We start from the raw sequence: 26,627 nt of genomic DNA on the forward strand, positions 1-26,627 counted from the left end.
CCACCATCTTGTGGCTGTGAGCAACACCATCTTTGAGGGCGTGGCAGTCGAATAGCATATTCCCTCCTTATTGGCTGTGGGCGCCGCCATCTTTGCAACAGCATGAGGGTCAATTAGCATATTCCCTCTTTATTAGTTAGGATGTGAGGACCTTTGTGTTGGGAAGTTTTATACCACAGATATCAAAATGCCCAATACAGGTAAAAGTTAAAAGTTTGCCACAGTATCTGAAGAAGTTGATTATGTAGTTTTGTAGTTTTTTCAGAGAAAATCAATATGCAGGAAGCAATATGATTAAATTATTTTGATCATGAAAATTAGGTGAATAAATAAAAATGTCTTGGGTATTTTCCCAAGTAGTTTCCATGGACACCTGATTTAATGACTACATAGGGAAACTATGCTCCAAAATCCATACATTACATGTCTAATAAAGTTCTGACTGATGCATCAATTTTCAAATTTGTCTTAGGAAAAGAAATTATTGGGGAAGATTTGGGTAATGAACTACACACTTTAATTTTGTGTTTTTAACTTGTTTTATATGTCTTCTGTCTGTTACAAAGTGTTTATGTATGTGAAATAAACTTGTTATCAGATAGTTGAACTTCTCAAGAAACACATCACTGAAACTAGTATTGGAATCATGAAATTCCATATTTGGTACTAAGAGCAAATATTAATTTATTGAAATAATATGGATACATAGTTTCTCTTCTTACATTAACTCAGCATTTCTATATTTTTCAATAAATCTTAAAATTCTAAATCAATATATTCAATTGAATATGACAACAAAATCTGAGATTCAAATAGATTACTCTTTTTTTAATACCGGAAAAAATGGCATGGTTACCATTCTTTTTTTGTCTGTGTTTTTGATTACTCTGTAACTATAAAAAATAGTTTATCATTTGGAGTTAATGTTTTTCATAATTAAGGTAATATAGATTTTTATTTACTGATGTATTTTAACTAAAGCTACCTTGACACCAAATTCAAATATATATTTTATAAGATGGGGAAAAATTCAAGGCTCAACAAGGTTATCTGACTTGTCCAAGGTTCACAAATAGAAATATTTACAAAGTATTGATTTAACTTTTTCTCATTATTCAGGCACCCAACATTTTTTGCTTCAGGTATAGTTCTTTCAATTACATCCATTATTTTTAAACTAATATTGTAGCTTGTTGATACATGAATATTATATATGTATAATATTTATGAAGAATTCCAGAGAATCTGATGTCATTCTATTTAAATGTGATTTATTAACGTTTTTATAAATATTTCATGAGCCTTTTACTTTCAAAGCCAGCAGTGTGTGTGTGTGTGTGTGTGTGTGTGTGTGTGTGTGTGTGTGTGGTAGGAATGTCAGTGTACATACATTGTATGGACAGCGTCTGCATTTAGGTAACACTCACTAAAGAATGCAGGGTCATTCTTATTCAAACTTTTTAGAAAGCTCAAAGCAAATATTTAGATGTCATCCTGAAAGCATCCAGGACCATCAGAAGCCAAACCCTCCAGAATCCTAGTCTGGAAACACAGAATTTGTAGTAAGGAGAAAATGGGAAACACATTTAGGAATTAAGTCAAAATATATTTTCTGCTTCATAACTTTCAAAACAAACACAAAACGACCTCCAAATGTGGCTCATAGGCTGAAAAAGAGATTAGACGCACAACAAATTGTTGCTATCTGAAGGTACCAACATACAAGCCAAAGATGAAAGCTACACTACTATATTAATTTTTCCAGTATGCAATTATTTTTTAAAAATTTCTCCTAATAAACACTTAACATTTAAGGAAATACTAGTTCAATCAAAGTTTTAAATTATGGCACTGTAATAGAATCATAATACTAAAACTCTAAAAACAACTGCCACAAAACCTTAAAAACAAAGTTGGTATATGTTCTCAGTCATTAACCAAAACTATTAATGTCAATTATTTATTAATTTAAAGAGTATGTAATTTTGATTCATTAAACATGGCACAAACAGACTCAATTTGAATGATATTAGTAAATTGCATAATGTCTATCAGCCATATTGGCATATGTTTGTTCTTTTGTATTTTCTTTGTATTTGGATTATTCAAGTTTAAGTTCTGAAAGGCAGTAGCTCTGATTCACATAAAAATTGTTTTTCAGCCCTGACCGGTTTGGCTCAGTGGATAGAGCGTCGGCCGGAAGACTGAAAGGTTCCGGGTTCAATTCCAGTCAAGGGCATGTACCTTGGTTGTAGGCACATCCCCAGTGGAGGTGTGCAGGAGGCAGCTGATTGATGTTTCTCTCTCATTGATGTTTCTGGCTCTCTATCCCTCTCCCTTCCCCCTCTGTAAAAAAAAATCAATAAAATATATTTTTTAAAAATTGTTTTTCACAGCTTACTACAAAGCCAAAATTATTGTAGGTTATTTTTTAAAAACTGTATTTATTGATTTGAGGCAGAGAGGCAGGAGAGAGAGAGGGGAAGAGAGAGAGAGAGAGAGAGAGAAAGAGAGAGAGAGAGAGAGAGAGAGAGAGAGAGAGAGAGAGAGAAAGAGAAAGAGAGAAAGAGAGATATATCCATTTGTTGTTCCACTTGTATATGCACTCGTTGGTTGCTTCTTGTATGTGCCCTGACCAGGGATTGAACCCACAACTTTAGCAAACTTTAGCATATGGGGATGATGTTCTTACCAACTGAGCTACCTTCTCAGGGCTACTGAAGATCTTTAATCAAATATTAGTGAATGAAAAACTAATGAATGAATGTTCCCATTATTTCCACAAATTTCAGGAGCAGTAGAACATTTATGTGTATGATGATTAGCAGTCAATTTTCCACTACTTCTCTTTGAAAACAGAGGGTGAACTTTGCTACAAAAAAGAGTGAAGTGTAGAACTCTGACAGATAAGTGCAGAGGAATTCAAGAAGTAGAATGACATTTTGCTTATACTCTATCATCAGACATATACACTGAATGGCCAGATTATTATGACCACCTGATGTTTGTAGGCAAATTAGCTATATTTTTGCACTGAAGTTGCTAGAGGGCCAGACCATTATAAACATCTGAATAGCACAACATACCTAAGTATCATTTCAGATCAACTTCATCCTATCATGTGATGGCGTATCCCAATGGAGATGGCTTCTTCCAACAAGACAATGCACCATGCCATGGTGCTCGTATTGTGCAGGAGTGGTTTCAAGAACATGAGGGAGACTTTACCTTGCTTAGGTGGCCCCCACAATCACCAGATCTCAATCCAATTGAGCATTTGTGGGACAAAGTTAAAAGAGCCATCAGGCAGCTGGTTCTACAACCATCAAATCTCACAGAACTAGACAGTGCTCTTCATCAGGCATGGTGTCAGATTCCTCGCATCACCTTTCAACATCTCGTGGAGTCAATGCCAAGAAGAATTGCCACAGTATTGAAAGCAAAAGGTGGCCCAACAAAGTACTGATGGGGTGGTCATAATAATCTGGCCAGTCATAATAATCTGGCCACTCCGTATATAGCCAGGGGTATATAACACTGACCAGAGATATTCAAAGAGGGGGAAATTAATGGCAAACAAAATCTAAAGCATGACATCTTGTATGGAATCAAGCACAATGACAAAGCTCTGTAGAGATTTTTTTTTTCCTATGGACAAAGTCACTGTACATATGGGCCTATTTTGCTGGTAGCTGCCTAACGCTTCAGAATGAAGAATGTGGCTGCATAAAAGATATGGCTGCAGGATGAAGCCACTGAATCTGGGAGAGCAGCCAGAGGGAAATAAAATTTTCCTCATGGGAATTGTGGCTAGTACAGTTTCAGACGTATACAATGCTGAGCTAATACTTTTTTTTAGAGCCAGTCTCTTGCTATTTCCCAATAAATGAAATTTTCTACATTAAATGCATATTTACACACTAAATATTTTAACTACAAACATGTGAGTGACTTTTTCTTCTGAGAAAGAGTAAAGAAAACGCAACCTGATTAGGCTTTCAGGTTACAGTGAAGAAAAAAAATTGTATCAGTGAAGAAGAAAAAAATGCTCATTACAGAACATGTGGCATTGGTTATTACCTAAATACTGTGCATGTGTACTGTACATATGCTCTGCTAATTGTTGATTTGGGTAAAATTACCTCATTAAAAAATAATATAGCATGGCTACAGATATAGATAATTTAAATTTGGTTTTGAGCTTCAACCTTTTATTAGTGCCAAGATGCTGTTTGGGATACCACACATTCTTATTAATGGAATGCAAAATATTTAATTTTGAAATATTGTAACCATTTGCTATTAGAGAGAAGTATATCAATGAGACATGTACAAGCTTTTGGCCAGATTGACCATTTGCAGTGAGAGGGAAACCTTACAAGTCCTACAGTCAGCCGTTCCCTGAGAAATGAGTACAGAATTCATATCCCTCCCTAGAGCTTGGAGAAGAGGTAGAAATGCTCTTATCTAATTGCCAAATAAGAGGCCTTTTGATTTGGAATCTGCATATGAACATATTTCCTACATGTCTAAGGCAATGTCTTATTGCTTCACAAGGTTCTTCAAGACTATACAGGACTCACTCAAGAGTGTTGAATTCTTACCTGAAACTAGTTACAGTTATTATATTAAATATTCACTGAACCACTGTGTTCTAAAGGGCATGAAGAAGCCATGCAATTCAGGCAGGCCTGCTCCTATTCAAGTGCATATAAATTGATGGTTTGATAGTTATTCTTTAACTCAACCATAGAAATAAAAATTTTAAGAGGGAGTTTATAGTCATTAATATGAATAAAGGCATTATTTATCTTATCAATGCAGCATTTAGAGCATGCCATAATGGAATATAAACCCCAGAAATAATTAAAGGCATGCAGATGATGAAACTACAGCTACACTCCATAATCGCTTATCTTCTATGTTCTGCAAAAGCAGAAGTGTTAAACTTGGACTTGAACAGAAACACTTCCCATAGACATAACATAGACAGGAGTAAACACCTCCTACTGCGATGGAACTGAGTATATTATGAAGTTATTTTAAACAAAACAAAATCCATTGTGAATGTTTGGCACTTCTCATTCAGCAACTATAAGCAAACAATTTTGATTAAAAAATTTACCAAATCTGGTCTGTATTGTAACATACAAAATTGCTTGGGACACAAATTAAAGAAAGCAAATATGTACCAAAATACAATAATGACCATGGCTAAGATTTTTTTTAAGCCATAGATTCATGCCCTAACTCCAAGCTGTAAATCAGCTGTTTTTAATAATATCATCTTGAATTACCATACATCACCTCCCACTGAATTATTTGATTTATACTTGATTTCATAATTTATTATATCTTAATATAATAAATCTTAAATCTAATGACCTCACAATTTGCAAGCACCTTTATATACATTAATTTTATCATTTCCTCTTCACAATAATCATGTGAAAAAAACCACGTATGTGCATTTGATTATGAAAACTGAACTCTGAGAACTGAACTGTTCAATCTTTATACCCCAACCACAACAAAGTACATCTCTCTCTCTCTCTCTCTCTCACTCTCCCTCCCCCCTCTTCACACTGTCTCTCTCTCACACACACATAGACACACATTTGCACAAAGTAGATGAAATGAAAAAGTCTTCAAGGATTAAAAAACAACCACCTATTTTCTCACATATTCTTGCAGAAAAGCTTTTTAACCCAAATTTTAATAGCCTATTAGATAATATACTAGAGGCCTGGTGCACAAAAATTTGTGCACTGGGGGGGGGGAAGAGGGGGTCCCTCAGCCCAGCCTGTGCCCTCTCGCAGTCTGGGAACCCTCGGGAGATAACGCCCTGCTGGCTTAGGCCTGCTCCCGGGTGGCAGAGGGCAGGCCCAATCCCTAGGTGCAGCCCCTGGTCGGGCTCAGAGCAGGGCTGATTGGGGAGTTGGGGCGCCGCCCCCTGTCATTCACAGAGCAGGGTGGATTGGGAGGTTGCGATGCCACCCTCAGTCATGCTCAGGGTAGGGCTGATTGGGGGGTTGGAGCACCGGCCCCTGTCACACTCAAGACAGGATCCATAGGGAGGTTGCGGCGCCACCCCCTGTCACACACAGAGCAGGGTTGATCAGGGGGTTGGGGAGCTCCCCCTTGTCACGCACAGAGCAGGGTCGATCAGGGGGTTGGGGAGCTCCCCCCTGTCACTCACAGAGTAGGGCCGATAGGGGAGTTGGCGCACCGCCACCTGTCACCCACAGAGCAGGGCCGATCAGGGGGTTGGGGCGCCGCCACTGTCACACTCAGGGCAGGGCCAATGGGGAGGTTATGGCTCTACCCCATCACACACAGAGCAGGGCCCGTGGGGGGGCAGGTTGGGGTGCCACCCTCTATCACCCACAGAGCAGGGTCGATCAGGGGGTTGGGGTGCCACACTCTCACACTCAGGGCAGGGCCAATGGGGAGGTTATGGTTCTACCCTATCACACACAGAGCAGGGCCCGTGGGGGGGGGGGGGGGGGGGTTGGGGCACCGCACCCTGTCACACACAGAGCAGGGCCAATCAGGGGGTTGGGGCGCCGCAGCCTGTCACACACAGAGCTGCAGGGTAATCAGGGGGTTTGGGCACTACCCCCTGTCACTCTGATCCCAGTGCTGGGAGGCATATTACCCTTTTACTATATAGGATAGAGGCCTGGTGCATGGGTGGGGCTGGCTGGTTTGCCCTGAAGGGTGTCCTGGATCAGGATGGGGGTCCCCACTGGGGTGCCTAGCCAGCCTGGGTGAGGGGATGATGGCTGTTTTCAGCTGGTCACACACCCTTCAGGGTTGGGGGTCCCCACTGGGGTGCCTGGCCAGTCTGGGTGAGGGGCTGAGGGCTGTTTTCAGGCTGGCGGGTGACAGAAACTCCCAACCGCTCCTTTTTATCTTTTTTTTTAAATTCTGGGCCAGCTTTAGCTCTGAGGCTCCAGCTCTGAGGCCTCTGCTGCTGAAAGAAGGTATCTGGTTTGTTTCGGTCCTATAATCGAAGCAATGTATAACTCCAGCTCTGCGATCCCGGGCTCGCTGAAAGCAGGTTTCTGGGGTTTTGTTTAGCTCCTATATTTGTTACAATGTTTCTTAAACTGCAAGCTCAGAGGCTGGCAAGGCAGGCAGGGAACGTTGGAGTCCTCCGTCACTGAAGCAAACAAGCCTCATGTTAGTTTCAAGCTGCCTGGCTTCTGGCTGCCATCTTGTCTGGCAGTTAATTTGCATATCTCCCTGATTAGCCAATGGGAAGGGTAGTGGTCGTACGCCAATTACCATGTTTCTCTTTTATTAGATAGGATGATATTGAAGACCACTCCAGGTTCTCAGTGGTACGTAGGCAAAAATGGGAAGAACCTAAAGCCAATGATAAGAATACAGCCTGCCTACAAGCTTCCTGACTGCAGTGGAGTGGAGGTCCAGTATTGGCAGTATGATCAGGGCTCACAGAGCTCTGCTCCTCAGGGAACCCCGAGCCAGCCTTGGCAGGTCATGGCCCTCCTACCTGAACACCAAAGGCAAAGGGATGGAGCCTGTTAACCAAGTGATTTAGTCACAGATGTAGTTGTTCCAAAAAATTTGAGTTATTACAGAGTGGTCCTTGAGAATCTCAACTTAGATAAACTGTGGGCTTCTGTCTAAAAGTTAGACTCTCCCTTAAACAAATGTGTCTATAATTTAATGATTTTCCTGGATACCATAAGAAAAATCTGCTGAAAAAAATGTCATTACATTCCTTCATTTTAAGTGTGTTTCTCAGAAAATTTTTTCACTAATATTAGTATTTACTCATTGTTACAAGTTTGTGCTGATAAGTCTAATAGAAAGCACTGTGGTTATATAATGCATCCTTATTCTTTTTGAAAGCTACGAAGGCATAAATTCTGATAAACCAGAGGTTAATTTTTAATATATTTCACAGATAACTGTAACTTCTGACAAAGTGAAATGCCTTCATCTGTAAAGTGGGCAAGAGTGTTCAGTGCCAATGTCTATTAAGAGACTTAGTAACATTTTTTTTCCAGGAAACTAAGTAGACCTTAAATATTTGTGGTGTCCTACAGTTAAGCAGTCATTCTATACTTTAGGATTTACATGCTGATTACTATGGCAACTTTATTGATGCAAACAAAACATTGGAATATGAAGGACATTTTATGTGGAAGAGATAGCAAATTGTCCCCAAGGATTCATCTCTCTCTTCTTTCATTAGATAATAAAAAAAAAGCCTGTCTATGAGTTTTAGCTGGACACTTGACATTTCCCAGCTTCTCTTTCATTAACTGTGGCCCTATGAATACGTTTTAAATAGCGAAATGTGAGCAGACATAATATGAACAAATTTGGGTTCATATTGGTATGAGGAAAATATCTTCTTCTTCTTTTTCCTCTTTCCTACTACAGAAAGAGGTAATAATCAGAGCAGCCACCTTAGGCTCACTCATGGAAGCCAAGTGATAAAGATGGAAGGAAATTCTGCTAGCCTGGATGTCTGAAGGACCATATGGATCAATATGACCAATTCATCTTGAACCAGCTGTTTACCTCTGGACTATGAGGGAGAATAAAATTCTATCTGGTTTAATCTCAGTATTATTGGATCTCTTTTTAATGCCAGCCTTGCTAATTAACATACCACCTCAGCTTTGTTTAAGAAAAGGTCATTTTGTAAAGTCTTTTGAAGTCAGAATTTTTATCATAATCAACACTCAATATTCAAATATTCACATATTTAACAAGTTGAAACAAAAGTATGTATAGAATACAGTGAATATAGTGCAGACATGTAGCACTAGTTTATTGAATATTTTATAACATTACTTTTTAAATGTTCTTTAATATTATCTTGAATATGTTATTTATAATCAAGATGTCCTTCAAATGCATCTCTCAATGAAACCTGATATTTTAAAGGAAGAATAAGGACCTATTCCAGAAGTTTACTATCTAACACAGAATATAATGTGCTTTTAATAAAATCATATTTGTAGTATGGCAGGATGATATTGTTGGCAGAATCCACATGGAGAAATGTAAAAAAATAATAACACAAAAACTAACAACTAAAATGTATGTGATACCAGTTTTGTGCCAAGTTTCCTTCATAGGATATGTTACTCAATTCTCAAAAACTGTATTTAAGGTTTCTATTATTATGGACCCTCTGCTTCTGAGGACCTCTCACATATGAATGCTTAGCCGCCTCTAACTCAATCCTTATCAATCATCTTTGGCCCAAAGTCTGCTCTTACAGTACAAGTCCTTCAATTGGTGACAGCCTAGGCATCCTTCTAGCCCAGGCCTTCTCCTCTTCCTCAGGAGAGGATAAAACTGAACTGGAAGTTGAGGAAGGCATTTTTTTCTATATTTTAATTGTGGGTTTTTGTTTGTTTTTATAGAAAGAGGAAAGGAGAGAGAGAGAGAGGAACATTTATGTGAGAAATATTGGTCAGTTGCCTCCTGTACATGCCACACTGGGGAGTGAACCCATTGACCCCTTCAACACCATCCCCCCAGGCCTTTATCAAACTATTATCTGTATCCATGGGTTATGCATGTATGCCTGTCTTCTTTTTGTTAAGTTGCATTAGTTCTTCATATATTTTGGAAAACAACCCTTTATCAGATGTACCATTGGCAAAAAGGTACATTTTGTTGATGGTTTCTTTTGCTATACAGAAAAGCTTTTTATTTTGATGTAGTCACATTTGTTTATTTTCTCCTTAGTTTCCATTGTCCTAGGAGATGTATCTCATAAATTTATTGCTATGAGAGATGTCTGAGATTTTGCTGCCTATGGTTTCTGCTAGGATTTTTATGGTTTCTGACTTACATTTAAGTCTTTTATCCATTTTGAGTTTATTCTTATGCATGGTGATAAGTTGGTGGTCTAGTTTCATTTTTTTGCATGCAATTGTCCAATTTCCCCAACAACATTAATTAAAGAGATTGTCTTTACTCCATTGTATGCTATTGCCTTGTTAAATATTAATTGATCATAATGGTTTGCATCCATTTCTGGGTTATCTGTTCTGTTCCATTGTTCTATATGCCTGTTCTTCCGCCAGTACCAGATGTGATACCAGTTTTGTGCCAAGTTTCCTTCATAGAATATGCCCCACACTTTTCCAACCCAAAATTTGATTACAATGGCTTTGTAATATACTTTGATATCAAATATTGTGATCCCTCCTACTTTGTTAATCTTTCTTTCTCAAGATTGCTACAGCAATTAGTCATCTTTTTATGGTTCCATATAATTTTTTTGAGTATTTGTTCTACTCTGTGAAATATACTGCTCATATTTTAATAGGGAGTGCATTGAACCTACAGATTACTTTGGGTAAGATGGATATTTTGGTGATGTTAATTCTTCTAATCCATGAATATGTTATATTCTTCCATTTGCTTGTATTCTCCTCTATTCCTTTTTTCCAATGTCTTGTAGTTTTCCAAATACAGGTCTTTTAACTTCTTGGCTAAGTTTATTTCAAGGTATCTTATGTTTTGTTGTAATAGCAAATCAAAATATTTTTTAGTTTCTCTTTCTGAGAGCTCATTATTGGTTATAAAAATGACATTGATTTCTAGCTGTCATTTAGTATCCTGCTACTGTGCCAAATTCATTTATTAAATCTAGTAGTTTTTGGTGGAGTCTTTAGAGTTTTCTATGTACAATATCATGTCATCTGTAAATAATGACATTTTAATCCCTCCTTTCTAATATTTTTTCTTATCTGATTAATGTGACTAAGACTTCTAGTGCTATGTTGAATATGAGTGGTGAAAGCAGACATCCCTGTCTTGTCCCTAATCTTAAAGGAAACACTTTCAGTTTTGGCCCCTTTAGTATGATGTTGGCTGTAGATTTGTCATATATGGTCTTTATTATGTTGAGGTATGATCCATCTATTCTCACTTTGCTGAGAGTTTTTATCAAAAATGAGTGTTGGATTTTTATTGAATGTTTTTTCTGAATCTATTGATATGACCAAGTGATTTTTGTCTTTCAATTTGTTTATGTGATGTATCAGATTTATTGATTTGTGAATACTATATTAGCCTTACATCCCTGGAATAAATACCACTTGATCATAGTGTATGATCTTTTTAATATAAGATTGAATCCAATTTGCTAAAATTTTGTTGAGAATTTTAGCATCTATGTTCATCAGGGATATTAGCCTGTAATTCCTTACCTTTATCGTGTCTTTATCTAGTTTTGGAATTAGGATAATGCTGGCTTCATAAAAAGAGCTTGGAAGACTTCCTTCCTCTTGAATTGTTTGTAATATTTTGAGGTGGATAGGTATTACCATATTTTTCCATGTATAAGATGCCCCACACTTTTCCAACCCAAAATTAAGAAATCAATATTTTAAACATAAAGCAGAACACATTTTATTTTTAAAAAATATATTTTATTGATTTTTTACAGAGAGGAAGGGAGAGGGATAGAGAGCTAGAAACATCGATGAGAGAGAAACATAGATCAGCTGTCTCCTGCACTGGGGATGTGCCCGCAGCCAAGGCACATGTCCTTGACCAGAATTGAACCTGGGACCCTTCAGTCCGCAGGCCGACGCTCTATCCACTGAGCCAAACTGGTTAGGGCTAGAACACATTTTAATTTAGTAATTACTGCAGGTAATGTTTACATACCAGTACTATGATATTATGCAGCATATCACTTTATTCGTCCTCTGTTGCCTCACTGCTCTCTTCTTCATCACTATTAGTTCCAGACATATCAATTTCTTTTTTTTTTCTCTCTTTTTTCTTTTTTTTTATTGCTTAAAGTATTACAAAGGGTATTACATATGTGTCCATTTTATCCCCCCGCCCTAGACAGTCCCCTAGCCTCCCCTATCCCCCAATGTCTTATGTCCACTGGTTATGCTTATATGCATGCATACAAGTCCTTTAGTTGATCTCTTACCCCCCTACCTCCTTCCCCCCAACCCTCCCCGCCTTCCTGCTGCAGTTTGACAATCTGTTTGAGGCAGCTCTGCCTCTGTATCTATTATTGTTCAAAAGTTTATAATGGTCTCTATTATCCATGAATGAGTGAGATCATGTGGTATTTTTCCTTCATTGACTGGCTTATTTCACTTAGCATAATGCTCTCCAGTTCCATCCATGCCGTTGCAAATAGTAAGAGTTCCTTCTTTTTTACAGCAGCATAGTATTCCATCGTGTAGATGTACCACAGTTTTCTAATCCATTCATCTACTGATGGGCACTTAGGCTGTTTCCAGATCTTAGCTATGGTGAATTGTGCTGCTATGAACATAGGGGTGCATATATCCTTTCTGACTGGTGTTTCTGGTTTCTTGGGATATATTCCTAGAAGTGGGATCACTGGGTCAAATGGGAGTTTCATTTGTAATTTTTTGAGGAAACTCCATACTGTCTTCCATATGGCTGCACCAGTCTGCATTCCCATCAGCAGTGCACAAGTGTTCCTTTTTCTCCACATCCTCTCCAGCACTTGTCGTTTGTTGATTTGTTGATGATAGCCAGTTTGACAGGTGTGAGATGGTACCTCACTGTTGTTTTGATTTGCATCTCTCGGATGATTAGTGACTTTGAGCATGTTTTCATGTCTCTTGGCTTTCTGAATGTCCTCTTTTGAAAGGTGTCTATTTAGGTCCTTTGCCCATTTTTTGATTGGATTGTTTATCTTCCTTTTGTTAAGTTGTATGAGTTCCCTATAAATTTTGGAGATTAGGCCCTTATCAGATATGACATTGGCAAATATGTTTTCCCACACAGTGGGTTTTCTCATTGTTTTGTTGATGGTTTCTTTTGCTGTGCAGAAGCTTTTTATTTTGATGTAGTCCCATTTGTTCATTTTCTCTTTCGTTTCAAGTGCCCTAGGAGCTGTATCAGTGAAGAAATTGCTTCGGCATATGTCTGAGATTTTGTTGCCTTTGGATTCTTCTAGAATTTTTATGGTTTCCTGTCGTACATTTAAGTCCTTTATCCATTTTAAGTTTATTTTTGTGTATGGTGTGAGTTGGTGGTCTAGTTTCATTTTATTGCATATATCTGTCCAATTTTCCCAACACCATTTATTGAAGAGACTATCTTGGCTCCTTGTATGTTCTTGCCTCCTTTGTCAAATATTAATTGAGCATATTGGTTCGGGCCGATTTCTGGGCTCTCTATTCTATTCCATTGATCTATATGCCTATTCTTGTGCCAGTACCAGGCAGTTTTGAGAACAGTGGCTTTGTAATACAACTTGATATCTGGTATTGAGATCCCACCTACTTTGGTCTTTTTCAGGATTGCTGCAGCTATTCGGGGTCTTTTTTTATTCCAGATGAATTTTTGGAGAGTTCGTTCTAGATCTCTGAAGTATGCCGTTGGTATTTTAATGGGAAGTGTGTTGAATTTATAGATTGCTTTGGGCAGTACGGACATTTTAATGATGTTGATTCTACCAATCCATGAACACGGTATGTTCTTCCATCTGTTTATGTCTTCCTCTATATCTTTTTTCAACGTCCTGTAGTTTTCTGAGTAGAGGTCTTTTACCTCTTTAGTTAAGTTTATTCCTAGGTAGCTTAATTTTTTTGGTGCGATGGTAAACGGGATTGTTTTTATAATCTCTCTTTCTGAAAGTTCACTATTGGTGTATAGAAATGCCTTGGATTTCTTGGGGTTAATTTTGTATCCTGCTACATTGCCAAATTCATGTATTAAGTCCAGTAGCTTTTTGATGGAGTCTCTAGGGTTTTGTATGTATAATATCATGTCGTCTGCAAATAAGGACAGTTTTACTTCCTCTTTTCCAATTTGGATGCCTTTTATTTCTTCTTCTTGCCGAATTGCAATGGCTAACACTTCAGTACTATGTTGAACAGGAGTGGTGAGAGGGGGCATCTCTGTCTTGTTCCTGTTCTTAGGGGAAATGGTGTTAGTTTTTGTCCATTGAGTATGATGTTGGCTGTGGGCCTGTCATATATGGCTTTTATTATGTTGAGGTATGATCCTTCTACTCCCACCTTGCTGAGAGCTTTTATCAAAAATGGGTGTTGAATTTTGTCAAATGCTTTTTCTGCATCAATTGATATGACCATGTTGTTTTTTTCTTTCAATTTGTTTATGTGATGTATCACATTTATTGATTTGCGGATATTGTACCATCCTTGCATCCCTGGGATAAATCCTACTTGGTCATGGTGTATGATCTTTCTGATGTACTGCTGGATCCGATTTGCTAAGATTTTGTTGAGGATTTTGGCATCTATGTTCATGAGGGATATTGGCCTGTAATTCTCTTTCATTGTGTTGTCTTTACCTGGTTTTGGTATTAGGGTGATGCTGGCTTCATAGAATGAGCTTGGAAGTGTTCCTTCCTCTTGAATTTTTTGTAGTAGTCTGAGGAGGATAGGTTTTAGTTCTTCCTTGAATGTTTGGTAAAACTCCCCTGTGAAGCCGTCTGGTCCTGGGCTTTTGTTTGCTGGAAGCTTTTTGATGACTGCTTCAATTTCTTCCATAGTTATTGGCCTGTTGAGATTTTTAGATTCTTCCTGATTGAGTTTTGGAATGTTGTATTTTTCTAGGAATTTGTCCATTTCCTCCAGGTTGTCTAGTTTGTTGGAGTAGAGCTGTCCATAGTATTTTTTAACAATCATTTGTATTTCTGTGGGGTCTGTTGTTATTTCGCCTCTATCGTTTCTGATTTTGTTTATTTGGGTCCTCTCTCTTTGCTTCTTGGTGAGTCTGGCTAGAGGTTTGTCAATCTTGTTTATCCTTTCAAAGAACCAGCTCTTGGTTTCATTGATTTTCTGTATTGTTTTTTTGGTCTCTATGTCATTTATTTCTGCTCTAATCTTTATTATCTCCTTCCTTCTGCTCACTCTGGGGTTTTGACATAGGCCTGAAGAGCTATAAACTTCCCTCTCAGGACTGCTTTCATTGTGTCCCATAGGTTTTGGATTGTTGTGTTTTCATTGTCATTAGTTTCCAGGATGTTTCGAATTTCTTCTTTGATTTCATTGGTAACCCAATCAATATTTAATAGCATGCTATTCAGCTTCCAGGTGTTTGAGTATTTTGGGTTGTTTTTATTGTAGTTTATTTCTAATATTATGCCATCGTGGTCTGCGAAGACGCTTTTTATGATTTCAATTTTCTTGAATTTGGGGATACTTTGCTTGTGACCCAATATATGGTCTATTTTTGAATATGTCTTATGAGCATTTGAGTAGAATGTATATTCCCTGGCTTTCGGGTGAAGTGTTCTGAAGATGTCAATTAAGTCCATCTGATCTAGTGAGTCATTTAGGATTGCTGTATCTTTGCTGATTGTTTGTCTAGAGGACTTATCCAGTGCTGTCAGTGGTGTATTAAAGTCCCCTACTATGATTGTATTGTTGTCGATCTCTCCTTTGATATCTTCCAGGAGTTTTTTTATGAATTTGGGTGCTCCTGCATTGGGTGCATATATGTTTACCAGGGTTATATCTTCTTGTTGTATTGATCCCTTTAGTATTATGAAGTGGCCTTCCTTATCTCTTGTTATGGCCTTCACTTTGAGGTCTATTTTGTCCGATATAAGTATTGCTACCCCAGCTTTCTTTTCCTTTCCATTTGCTTGAAAGATATTTTTCCATCCTTTCACTTTCAGTCCGTGTGAGTCCCTTCTAATGAGGTGGGTTTCTTGTAGACAGCAGATGTATGGGTCATGTTTTTTTTATCCATTCAGCCACTCGATGTCTTTTGTTTGGAGCCTTTAGTCCGTTTATGTTTAAAGTTATTATTGAAAGGTACTTGTTTGTAGGCATTTCTGTTTTTGTGTGGCTGTTTTCTTTCTGAGCTTTTTATTTCTTATTTTTATACCAGTCCCTTTAGCATGCCTTGCATTGCTGGCTTGGTGGTGATAAACTCCCTTAGCCTTTTTTTGTCTGTGAAGCTTCTTATTTCCCCTTCAAATTTGAATGATAGCCTTGCTGGATAGAGTATTCTTGGATTCAGTCCTTTGCTTTGCATCACTTTGTAAATTTCCGTCCATTCTTTTCTGGCCTGATGTGTTTCTGTTGAGAAATCATTTGACAATCTAATGGGAGATCCCTTGTATGTAACTTTCCGTCTCTCTCTTGCAGCCTGTAAGATTCTCTCTTTGTCCTGAACATTTGCCATGGTAATTATGATGTGTCTTGGTGTGGGTCTTTTTGGGTTCACCTTGTTTGGGACTCTCTGGGCTTGTGTGACTTTTTTCTTCCCCACCTCAGGGAAGTTTTCTGATATTATTTCTTCTAATAGGTTTTCTAATCCTTGTTCATCCTTCTGTTGTTCTGGTACCCCTATTATTCGTACGTTGTTTCATTTCATGTTGTCCCAAAGCTCCCTTAGGCTCTCCTCCTGTCTTTTCATTTTTTTCTCCAATTGCAGTACATTTTGGGTGTGTTTTGCTTCCTTGTCTTCTAATTCACTAATTCGGTCCTCCGCTTCTCCTAGTCTACTGTTGATACTTTCAATGGAGTTTTTCATTGCAGCTATATCACTCTTCATTTCTTCTTGGGTCTTACTTAAGTTGTTGATTTTTTCATCTGTTTCTTCTAGCTTCTTCCATATGTTATCAATTTTTTCATCTGTTTCTTCTTGCTTCTTGCAGAGGTTGTCGATTTTTTCCTCCATCTGGTTTATGCACTCTAGGACCCTTATTCTGAATTCTTTTTCTGTCATGTTGCATGCCTCTGTATCACCTAGCTGCTTTTCTGGAGAGTCCTCCTTCTCTTTCCTTTGGGGGTTTCTTTGTCTACCCATGTTTGATCTTGCTGACATATCTAGACGTTGAGTCGTTCAGTGGTTGCTCCCTTGGTGGCAGTGACTCCTTGGTCTGTGGTTGCTCTTCGGGCGGTTGCAGTAGCAGCTGCTCTTCAGTTGGCAGCAGCTCCTCTGGTGGGTGCTGTTCACAGCTGTGGTGGCTCTTCTGGCTGGTGGGGTGAGGTTTCACGTACAGCTGCTGTTCCTCAGAAGAGGGTGTGGTGCTCAGGAGGTTGCTGTTGCTTGGATCTGCTGCGTTGATTTAAAGGCACAAAATACAACACAACAAGGCACCACGTACCAGGCACTATACACAAATATATTCACGATATTAATAACCCCAAATAAAGGTGACCACCTGAATTAAGAGAATTAGGGGATAAGGAAGAAGGAAGAGAAAAAGATAAAAGAGAAAAAAGAAAAGAAAAGTAGGGACCTAAAAAAAGGAGTGCAAAAATGAAATTGGGAAAAAGGAGGGGGGAAAATAAAAGCTAGAAAAGAAAAGAAAAGAAAAAAGAGCGAAAAGAGAGAATGAAGTGGAAGAGGGGAAGAGACTTTTTTATATGAGGAGAATACTCCTATAGAACAGCCATTAATCCCAACAAATTCCAGCAACAGCTCCCTGGAGATGAATGCAAACTAGAAACAACCAATAATATAACGATGAAAATAGAATGGAGAACACTAATCCCAAAATAAAATAAAGAGAAAATAAAATGGCACTTTAAAAAAAAATGGTAAAATGGTAGCAGTAATAATACTGGTTAAAAATAAGAAGGTAGTAATTAAAAGGGTAAAATCAGGTGATGGAAAAAAGAAGAAGAAAAGAAAAAAGAAAAGAAAAAAAAAGAAAAAAAATTGGTTTCTTAGTTAAAAGGTGAAAAAAGAAAAAAAATATTGCAGTAGTGAAGGTCCTTCGGTTCTTCTATTCTTCAGTGTGGCTCGCCTTAGACCTGCCAGGTATTCAGGAGAGTGTTGAGTTTCCCTGCGATACACTGTTCCTCTGTGTTCTAAACCACAGTCCTTATTTTAAAGCAAGCCGCATTTGTTTCCCAGACTGCCTTATTTTGTGTTTAGCAAAGAGTCAGTTTGTGGGTCAGCCTCTGGGTGGCAGTGTTCTGGTGTTGGCCTCTGAGGCTATAGGGCCTCTCTGTCCAGTGGAAGTTCACTGCCCAGAGCTGGCTGTGTAATAGTTACCAGTGAAGTGTTGTTGCTGGGATTGAAAATCCCTCTATAGGCCAGACCCTGTTAACTCCCAGGGACTGATCAGGTTATTTTAATCCTTGATCTCCTACAGGGTGGAATCTGGGTGTGGCTGTGCTCCTTGACTGGGGGCTGGGGGGAGGAGTCTCACTCTCTGGAGAGAATGGCTGCCCCAGTCCTGGGCTCAGGGGTGTCTCAGCACTCAATTCGCTGCCACCTCTCCCTGCCCCCCTTCTCTCCTCAGTCTCTCCCCAGATTCCACTCCTCCGCACCCTCTCCCTCTCTTCAGCACAGGTGAGTGTCTGTATCCGAAATGTCCCATGAACAGGATTCAGTGAAAACAAACAAACGCCAGCCGCGGAAACGGGGAAGGCTTGGTTTCTGTAAGCTTCTTCTCTTACCGGGACTGCATGGTCTGGTCAGCTCTTCAGGCTGCCCCCTTTAGGCTCAGTCCTCTGTGATCACAGAACCCAGCTCTCAATTCCCCCGGCGGCGCCAGGAATCCCGCGGTTCTCCTTTCCCCCGTCAGGGGCTGTGCCTGTCCCAAGGGACGCGGCTGTCTGCCACGCGGTCTCCCTCCGACTCTCTGGGCTCAGAGGTCTGGCAAACTTTCCTGCCCAAATTCCTGGTTTTTTTACCTTTCCAGGGGAGTTCTGCTCTTCCCGGCTGCAAACCGTCTCACCAGCTGAGCAATTTCGCCAATTCGGGGTGGATGTTACTAGTTTCAGCTGCTCACTCCATTTGCTCAGGGACAGGACCTGGGACGCGTCTGCCTATACCGCCACCATCTTCCCAGTCCCCAGACATATCAATTTCTTCAACTTCTATTGTATCACTGCTGTCTTCTGAGTCACTGTCTATATATATGAGATCATCCTCATAAACTGGTGGCATTTTCTGAGCTAACTTTGTTCTTGTTCTCATGGCCAACACTTCTCTCCTCATAAAATTGAAGCACCATTTTGCCTTTCCCGTAAAATCGAAAATGTTCATTCCCCTTGCAAACACTCTAGCCTGACATTGAATAAGCTTGGTTGACACACATAAGCCACTCTGGGGCAGTTCCATAATCCAAGTCTTAAGCCTCTGCTCCAAGTTTGCCCATTTTGCGGATTTTCCTCTTAAGTCCTTCTTCTTTTTTGGCATCTTAAGGAGTTTTTCTTCCTGTTTTCTCCACTGTCTGATCAAAGACTCAGTGGAAGGAGGTCCAAATTGTCTCTCTGCAGCTCTATTTCCAAGCTCTTTTGCATAGCTGATTACATTTAATTTGAATTTATCAGAGTAAGACAATCACTTACTGGTATTTATCTTTTTGTTTTTTGACATCTTTATGAACTCAGAATACTCTGGTCCCTGTTGCATCTGTGTACTCTCCACCTCCACCTCCACCTCCAATTATGGCATCGGCTGACATCAGTAACAATAAGGCTCATGATTGGGGGAAGCCTGTTTGACAAGGTATGGGAAGCTAGGCACCCGTGCAGCTCCCTTCTTGGCTGACTTCCATATATAAGACACCCCTTGATTTTAAGTCTAATGATTTTAGAAAAAAATAGTCTTATACATGGAGAAATATGACAGTTCTTTGAATGTTGGTTAAAACTCCACAGTGAAGTCATTTGGTCCAGAGCTTTTGTTTGCTGGGAGTTTTTTTGATCACTACATCATTTTCATTAGTTATTATTTGCCTGTTCAGAGTTTCTAATCTTTCCTGATTCAGTTTTTGAAAAATTGTATTATTTCTATGAATTTGTCCATCTTGCTTAGGTTGTCCAATTTGTTGGCATATAATTGTTTGTTATGTTTTCTTACAATCTTTTGTATTTCTGTGGTTTCAGTTGTTACTTCCCCTCTTTCATTTATGATATTATTTATTTCAGTCCTCTGTTTTTAATGATTCTGGCTAGCTGTTTCTCAATCTTGTTTTTCTTTTCAAAGAACCAGCTATTAATTTTATTGATCTTTTGTATTTTTTTAGTCTCTATGTCATTTATTTCTGCTCTGGTCTTTTTTTATTTCCTTCCTTCTACTTACTCTGGGATTTTATTATTTGTTCTATCTCTAATTATTTTATTTGTAGACCTAGAAAGTTTATTAGAAATTTTTCTTATCTCTTGAGGTAGGCCTGTAGAGCAGCGGTGCTCAACCTGTGGGTCGCGACCCCTTTGGCGGTCGAAGGACCCTTTCACAGGGGTTGCCTAAGACCATCCTGCATATCAGATATTTACATTATGATTCATAATAGCAGCAACATTACAGCTATGAAGTAGCAATGAAAATAATTTTATGGTTGGGTCACATGAGGAACTGTATTTAAAGGGCCAGAAGGTTGAGAACCACTGCTATAGAGATATCAGCTTTCCTCTCAGGATTGCTATTGCTGTGTCCCATAGACTTGGGGTTATTTTGTATTCATTTTCTTTGTTTCCAGGAAGTTTTCTATTTCTTCCTTTTTATCACTGGTAACTCTTTTATTGCTTTAATAACATGCTATTTATCCTTCATGTTTTCAAATGTTTTTGAGTGTTTTTATTGTAGTTGATTTCTAGTTTCATGTTATTGTGATTCAAGAAGATGCTTGATATAATTTCAATCTACCTGATATGCAGAGACTAATTTTGTATCCTAACTTGTAGTCTATCTTTGAGAATGTCCCATGTGTAACTGAGAAGAATGTATATTCTGAGATTTTGGGGTGAAATGTCAATTAAGCCCTTCTGACTCAGTGTGTCATTTAGGGTCACTTCTTTGTCTGGAAATTCTATCCAGTAAAGACAGAGGGGTGTTAAAGTTCCCTACTATGACTGTATTGCTGTATATCTTTCCCTTAAAGTCCTCCAGAAGTTGTGTGTGTGTGTGTGTGTGTGTGTGTGTGTGTGTGTGTGTGTGTTTTTGTGTGTGTGCGTTTTAATATATTTAGGTGCTCCTATATTGGGTGCATATATGTTTACCAGGGTTATATCTTCTTATTGGATCCATTCCTTCAGTATTATGTAGTAACCTTCATTTTCTATTATGATGACATGCATTTTGAAGTCTATTTTGTCAGATATGAGTATTGCATGGTAAGTATAAGCAACTCATATTTTGCCCAAGTTTAACAACAGTTGAGCCTCATATATTAGTACATGAACAAATTAGCATCATTTATCATGCATCATTTTCAAATGAGCAATTAATTTCTTTTTATATTTCTGTGGACCTCAGAAGTTTGCAATGCTTGAGATAAGCTGACTATATACAGTTATATGTGTAGTAGGGGCCCAGTCCACAAATTAGTGCATCCTTGAAAGGAACTGTGGACCACGAGGCTGCGGTGGACACAGAGCTGGGTTTTGGCCCATTCTCTGCAACCCCACTGGCCCCTGCCGCCGGTGCCCTTGGCCCCCTCTTTGCTGGTAGCCCCACTCCCGCCACTGCCACTCACATGTCCTGACTGCACCGGCCCTGTTCGCACCCACTGACAACGCAGAGAGATTGGGGCTAGCGCCAGCAGCGGATGCAAGTGTGGCTGGCACTGTCAGCTGGTGCAAGCAGTGGCTGCTGTGCTGATTGCCCCTCAGGAGCAGGGGGAGGTGGAGAAGCCCTGAGGTGCAATCGGGGCTGGCAGCTGCCACTCACACCTGCTGATGGCTCCAAGCAATTAGGAGTGGCACTGGGTGTTGGCAGTGGGTGTGAGCGGAGGCTCCAGCACTAGCAGTGGGTGTGAGCAGGGCTGGCGCTGGCAGCAGGTGTGAGTGCTGGGTGGGACCGCAGTGTGCAGGAGCAAAGAATTTTCAGTAACCACCAGAGGCTTGCCTGGATGACAGCAACCAGAACCTTGCCTTGGTCTGGCATCCCCACTCACCTGCTCCACCATCCTGTTGCGGCCGACGCCCAACATGTTCTACACTCTGCCGCCTACTGCCGACACCTGCCAAGTATGGCCAGTGCACGTCATAGTGACCAGTTGTTTGGTTGTTCGGTTGTTCGGCTGTTCGGTCTATTTGCATATTAGCCTTTTATTATATAGGATGGTTCTCTATTTTAAACTTTTCCTTTTAATAACTAAATGATGGATTGAGTTAATATATATTTAATTTGCTTAAAACTATGCTCATTTCCTTGCTAAAACTATATATATAAGCTAATACTCTTACCTTGGACTTTTGAAAAGAATTATGACTATGCAGAACATTTGATAACTGAAAATACAAGATGTCCTATGATGAACTGAAAGGGTTTAATGAGAAAGGTGAACCTATTGTAAAAAAAATCTGGAGTTGAACATATATTTTTCTTCCCTCTTTATATGATACTCTTGGATGCTATCTTTTTTATTCTCTCACATTAATAAAGACAGAGACTAGGGAGGCCTCACATTTAAAGTTTATGGGCAATCAGGATGTTGCTGAGGAAAAACAGAACAGACTTTATTCACAACTCTTCTCTGGAAATTTGGAATGTGAGGTAAAATGCCTGTCCCGCTTTCAGGGTGCATGATGAGATAAAATGAATCAAGGATTGGAGATGATTTGATTCCTTTAGCCTAGGACTAAAGGGGACTCCACATGTCCATGGTGGGTCAGAGAAAGTTGACTAGGAGAGCACATAAAAATGTATGCCAAGGCTATAATTATGTATACTTGCCTAACACATGTTCACTGTAAATATCAGTTTAAGTTCTTCTGGTTCATTGGAGAAAGAGATCTAGTAAGAAGAAGAGGAAGAAGAAGAAGAAGAGGAAGAAGAAGAAGAAGAAGAAGAAGAAGAAGAAGAAGAAGAAGAAGAAGAAGAAGAAGAAGAAGAAGGGAAGAAGAAGAAGAAGAAGAAGAAGAAGAAGAAGAAGAAGAAGAAGAAGAAGAAGAAGAAGAAGAAGAAGAAGAAGGAGGAGGAGGAGGAGGAGGAGGAGGAGGAAGGAAGGAGGAAGGAGGAGGAGGAGGAGGAAAAGAAGAAGAAAAGAAGAAGAAGAAGAAGAAGAAGAAGAAGAATAAGAAGAAGAAGAAGAAGAAGAAGAAGAAGAAGAAGAAGAAGAAGAAGAAAAAGAAAAAGAAGAAGAAGAAGAAGGAGAAATAGATGTAAAAAGGGAGGAAATATGCAGATGGAAGAAGATTGGAATGAGGAAGAAAAAATGTGAGAGGAAGGAAGGAAGGAAGAAGAGAAGGAGGGAGGGAGGGAGGGAGGGAGGGAGGGAGGGAGGAAGGAAGGAAGGAAGGAAGGCATAAAGTCCTATGGTGGTGAAATTCATTTCATCATTGCTTCACTTATACTTCTTACTTGTGATAATATATGGAGAGCTTATAAAACAAAGCACATCATATTTTTGAGAACTATTCAATATTAACTGCTTCTTATTCCCTTCCAGCATAACACAAACACAACTTCACTGAAATACTGCATGCTATAAATAGAACACAGTAGTTGGTATTATAATCATTAACATTAAGAGGTATTTTCAAATTATCTAGGCAATATTAGATTCTAAATCATTCAAATCTCAATACCCAGGATTGATTAGTGCTATAGATGCCATAGCCTGCTCCATATTTCTCTGAAATTCTAGTTCTGTACTGCTATGCTAGCTCAGTTTGGGATTTCTCTACCCATATTATCTATGGGCCCACTAGGACATTTTTGTTCATGGCCCACTGCTGATCAACCCATAAACTGATAAAAAAAAAAAAAGAAGAGAAACAAGAAAATTGTATGAAAAATAAGGTAATTCAAAATAATCCCTTGAATACTATCTGAAAGTTGAGTTTTAACTTCAAAAGCCCATTTCTTTCTATCTTCTATATTCATTTTGTAGAAAATATATCTGTATTTTACAAAAATAAAATTTTTATTTAGATAAAAAATTATCATTTTTGTCTCATTCATAAAGTCTACTACAAAACATAAATATTAAACACTTTAAAATGTTAGCAATTTCAATACATATTTATGTGCTAGTCACTAATATTATCTACTGGTTTGTTAAATTGTTTTGACCTTAGTGCATACCTATCTGAGTTGATATTTTCTTTGTGCCTATATGCAATCTTTGGCTAAGCCAATTAATTAATCTGTTAATTAAGTAAAATAATCAATTAATCTCAGCTTATCAAGTGACAACCTCTTGCTTTTGACTGCATGATACAAAATACATATTTGAGTATTTTTATATTTTTCAACTATTTTCACATTATGTACAAAAACATACTTTGATAAAAGTCTTCTCCTAGAGATCAAGGTCTATTTCTATGCTTATAATGACAGTTATGAAAGTGAACCATTACTGCTTTGAAAAACATCGTATTTATCTTTTAACTGCTACTTCCTAGTACAAAGTAAAGGCAATACTTATTTATTGACTAAATTATTATTTTATCACCAAAGCAAGCATTTGGATATCTAAAATATCTGAGGATAGATGTAAAGTGTACAACTGGATTCCAAAAAGACAAAAATAAAATAAAGAAGCATTTCTAATTGATCTGGCATTCTTATAACTTTATGATCATTAAATTCTTCATTCTGTGTTTTTGGAACCACCTCAAAATATATTGGCTTAAAAACAGGATATATTTTATTTAGCTCAAAAATCTGCCAATAAAGCAGCACTCCTCTGGTCCATCTCATCTCTGAAGACATCACCTAAGAAGGCTCAAATGAACCTGGATAATCCATTCCCAAGAAGGCATAGCACACAGTTAACAGGCTAATACTGGGTGGTAATGAGTTCATTTAGGCATGTTTTTCAGCAGTGTCACTTCTTCCATGTTAGTTGCTCAACATGGATGCTTGGACTTCAGACATCTGTGGCTGAGCTCTAAGAGTGAGTATTCCAAGAGGCAGTAAAGTAGAAGCTTTCCATCTCTTGGAAAGAAGCTTTCCATATCTTGGTCAAGTGTTGACACACAAACACTTAGATCTTGTTTTATTGGTCAAAGCAAGTCACTATGTCTTTCCACACATAATTGAGGAGAAAGAACTTTCACCTCTTGGGAGAGTGAATTTGCACTAATCTTTAATCTGCCAGAGACTTCCATCTAGCCAAAGCTTTCTCACATTCTTCCCATGTACTAAATACTAAAGTCACCCATTCTCAAGGCCTACAAAAGTCTCATTGCATTCTGACAATGTCTCAGAACCCAAAGTCACATCATTTATATTAGGCATAGTTCCTCTCAATCTAAAGTTCAATTAAATAAAAGTCTGCCCTACATGTCAAATGTAGTACATCAAAAAGCACCAAACATATTAAATATCTAATGTATTTTAACAATTAATATAAAATTATTATTTTCACTTTTTAAAAATCATGCATTTTAGCACAATTAATATTAGTCTGTTTTACTAAGTTTTCCTTTAAAATATAGTTTGAACACATAAAACATTAAACCATTAAAAATGTATGCTTGCCCTAATATGTGCTCAGTCCAGGAATAATAGAATATAAGACATAGCAGGGCCCTGCATTTAAGTTCTTTACATTTTTTCTGCAGGATATGAAAAATAAATAAGCAAATAATTAATAATTAATAGTAAATAAGAAATAACTAAATAATTATAGATTGTGAAAGGTTCCCTGGAGAATTCAAATGTATATAACAGAGAAAGTCATTCTGAGGAGGTGGCATTTAAACTGAGACATGAGGGAGAAGAGGACAACTATGAGAAGACCCTCAGGAAAATATTGTAGGAACAAGAAATAGAAACACCATAAGCAGAAGGGGAGAATTGTTTGATGAATTATTGGACCTATTAGAATGCTCATGTTGTTGAAACAAAGTGGATAAAGGGTAGTAAGAGATGAGGTTGGTAGAGAATCAGAAGTATGGATTCCTAATTTTATTCTAATAGTAATGTAAAACAACCTTTTTAAAGATGCAGTGTGGCCGAAACCGGTTTGGCTCAGTGGATAGAGCGTCGGCCTGCGGACTGAAGGGTCCCAGGTTCGATTCCGGTCAAGGGCATGTACCTGGGTTGCAGGCACATCCCCGGTGGGGGGTGTGCAGGAGGCAGCTGATCGATGTTTCTCTCTCATCGATGTTTCTAACTCTCTATCTCTCTCCCTTTCTCTCTGTAAAAAAATCAATAAAATATATTTAAAAAAAAAAAAAGATGCAGTGTGAGAAAATAGGATTTAGGTTTTAATTAACATGTACAAAGATCCCAAGTTTGGGGAACCAGTTGTGTGAATGAGAAGCTCAGACTTGCTCATGACTGCTAATTATGTGCATCTCTTCCCAACTTTATATTTCTATTTTTTCTGCTTTATTGGAATATAATTGACATATAACATTGTGTAATTTAAGGCATACAGAAAAATGTATATATTGCAAATTATTTCCAAAATAAGGTTAGTTAACTCATCTGTCCCCTAACATCATTAGAATTTTGTATGTGGGTGTGGTGGGAACTCTTAAGATCCAATGTCCTACCAACTATCAAATATACAATATAGTATTTCTAACTATAGTCTGTAACTTGTATATTAATTCTCCAGAAATTACTCATCTTATAAATGGAAGTTTGTACTCTTTGACCATGTTCACCCATTTCCACCGCAACCCACCCACTCCTGATAATTACCAATCTGCTCTTTGTTTCTATGAGTTGGTAGTGTTTTAGATTCCACATGTGAGATCACACACCATATCTATTTC

Source organism: Myotis myotis, unplaced genomic scaffold (genome assembly GCF_014108235.1).
Source record: "Myotis myotis isolate mMyoMyo1 unplaced genomic scaffold, mMyoMyo1.p scaffold_m19_p_3, whole genome shotgun sequence".
In the NCBI taxonomy this organism is placed as follows: domain Eukaryota; kingdom Metazoa; phylum Chordata; class Mammalia; order Chiroptera; family Vespertilionidae; genus Myotis; species Myotis myotis.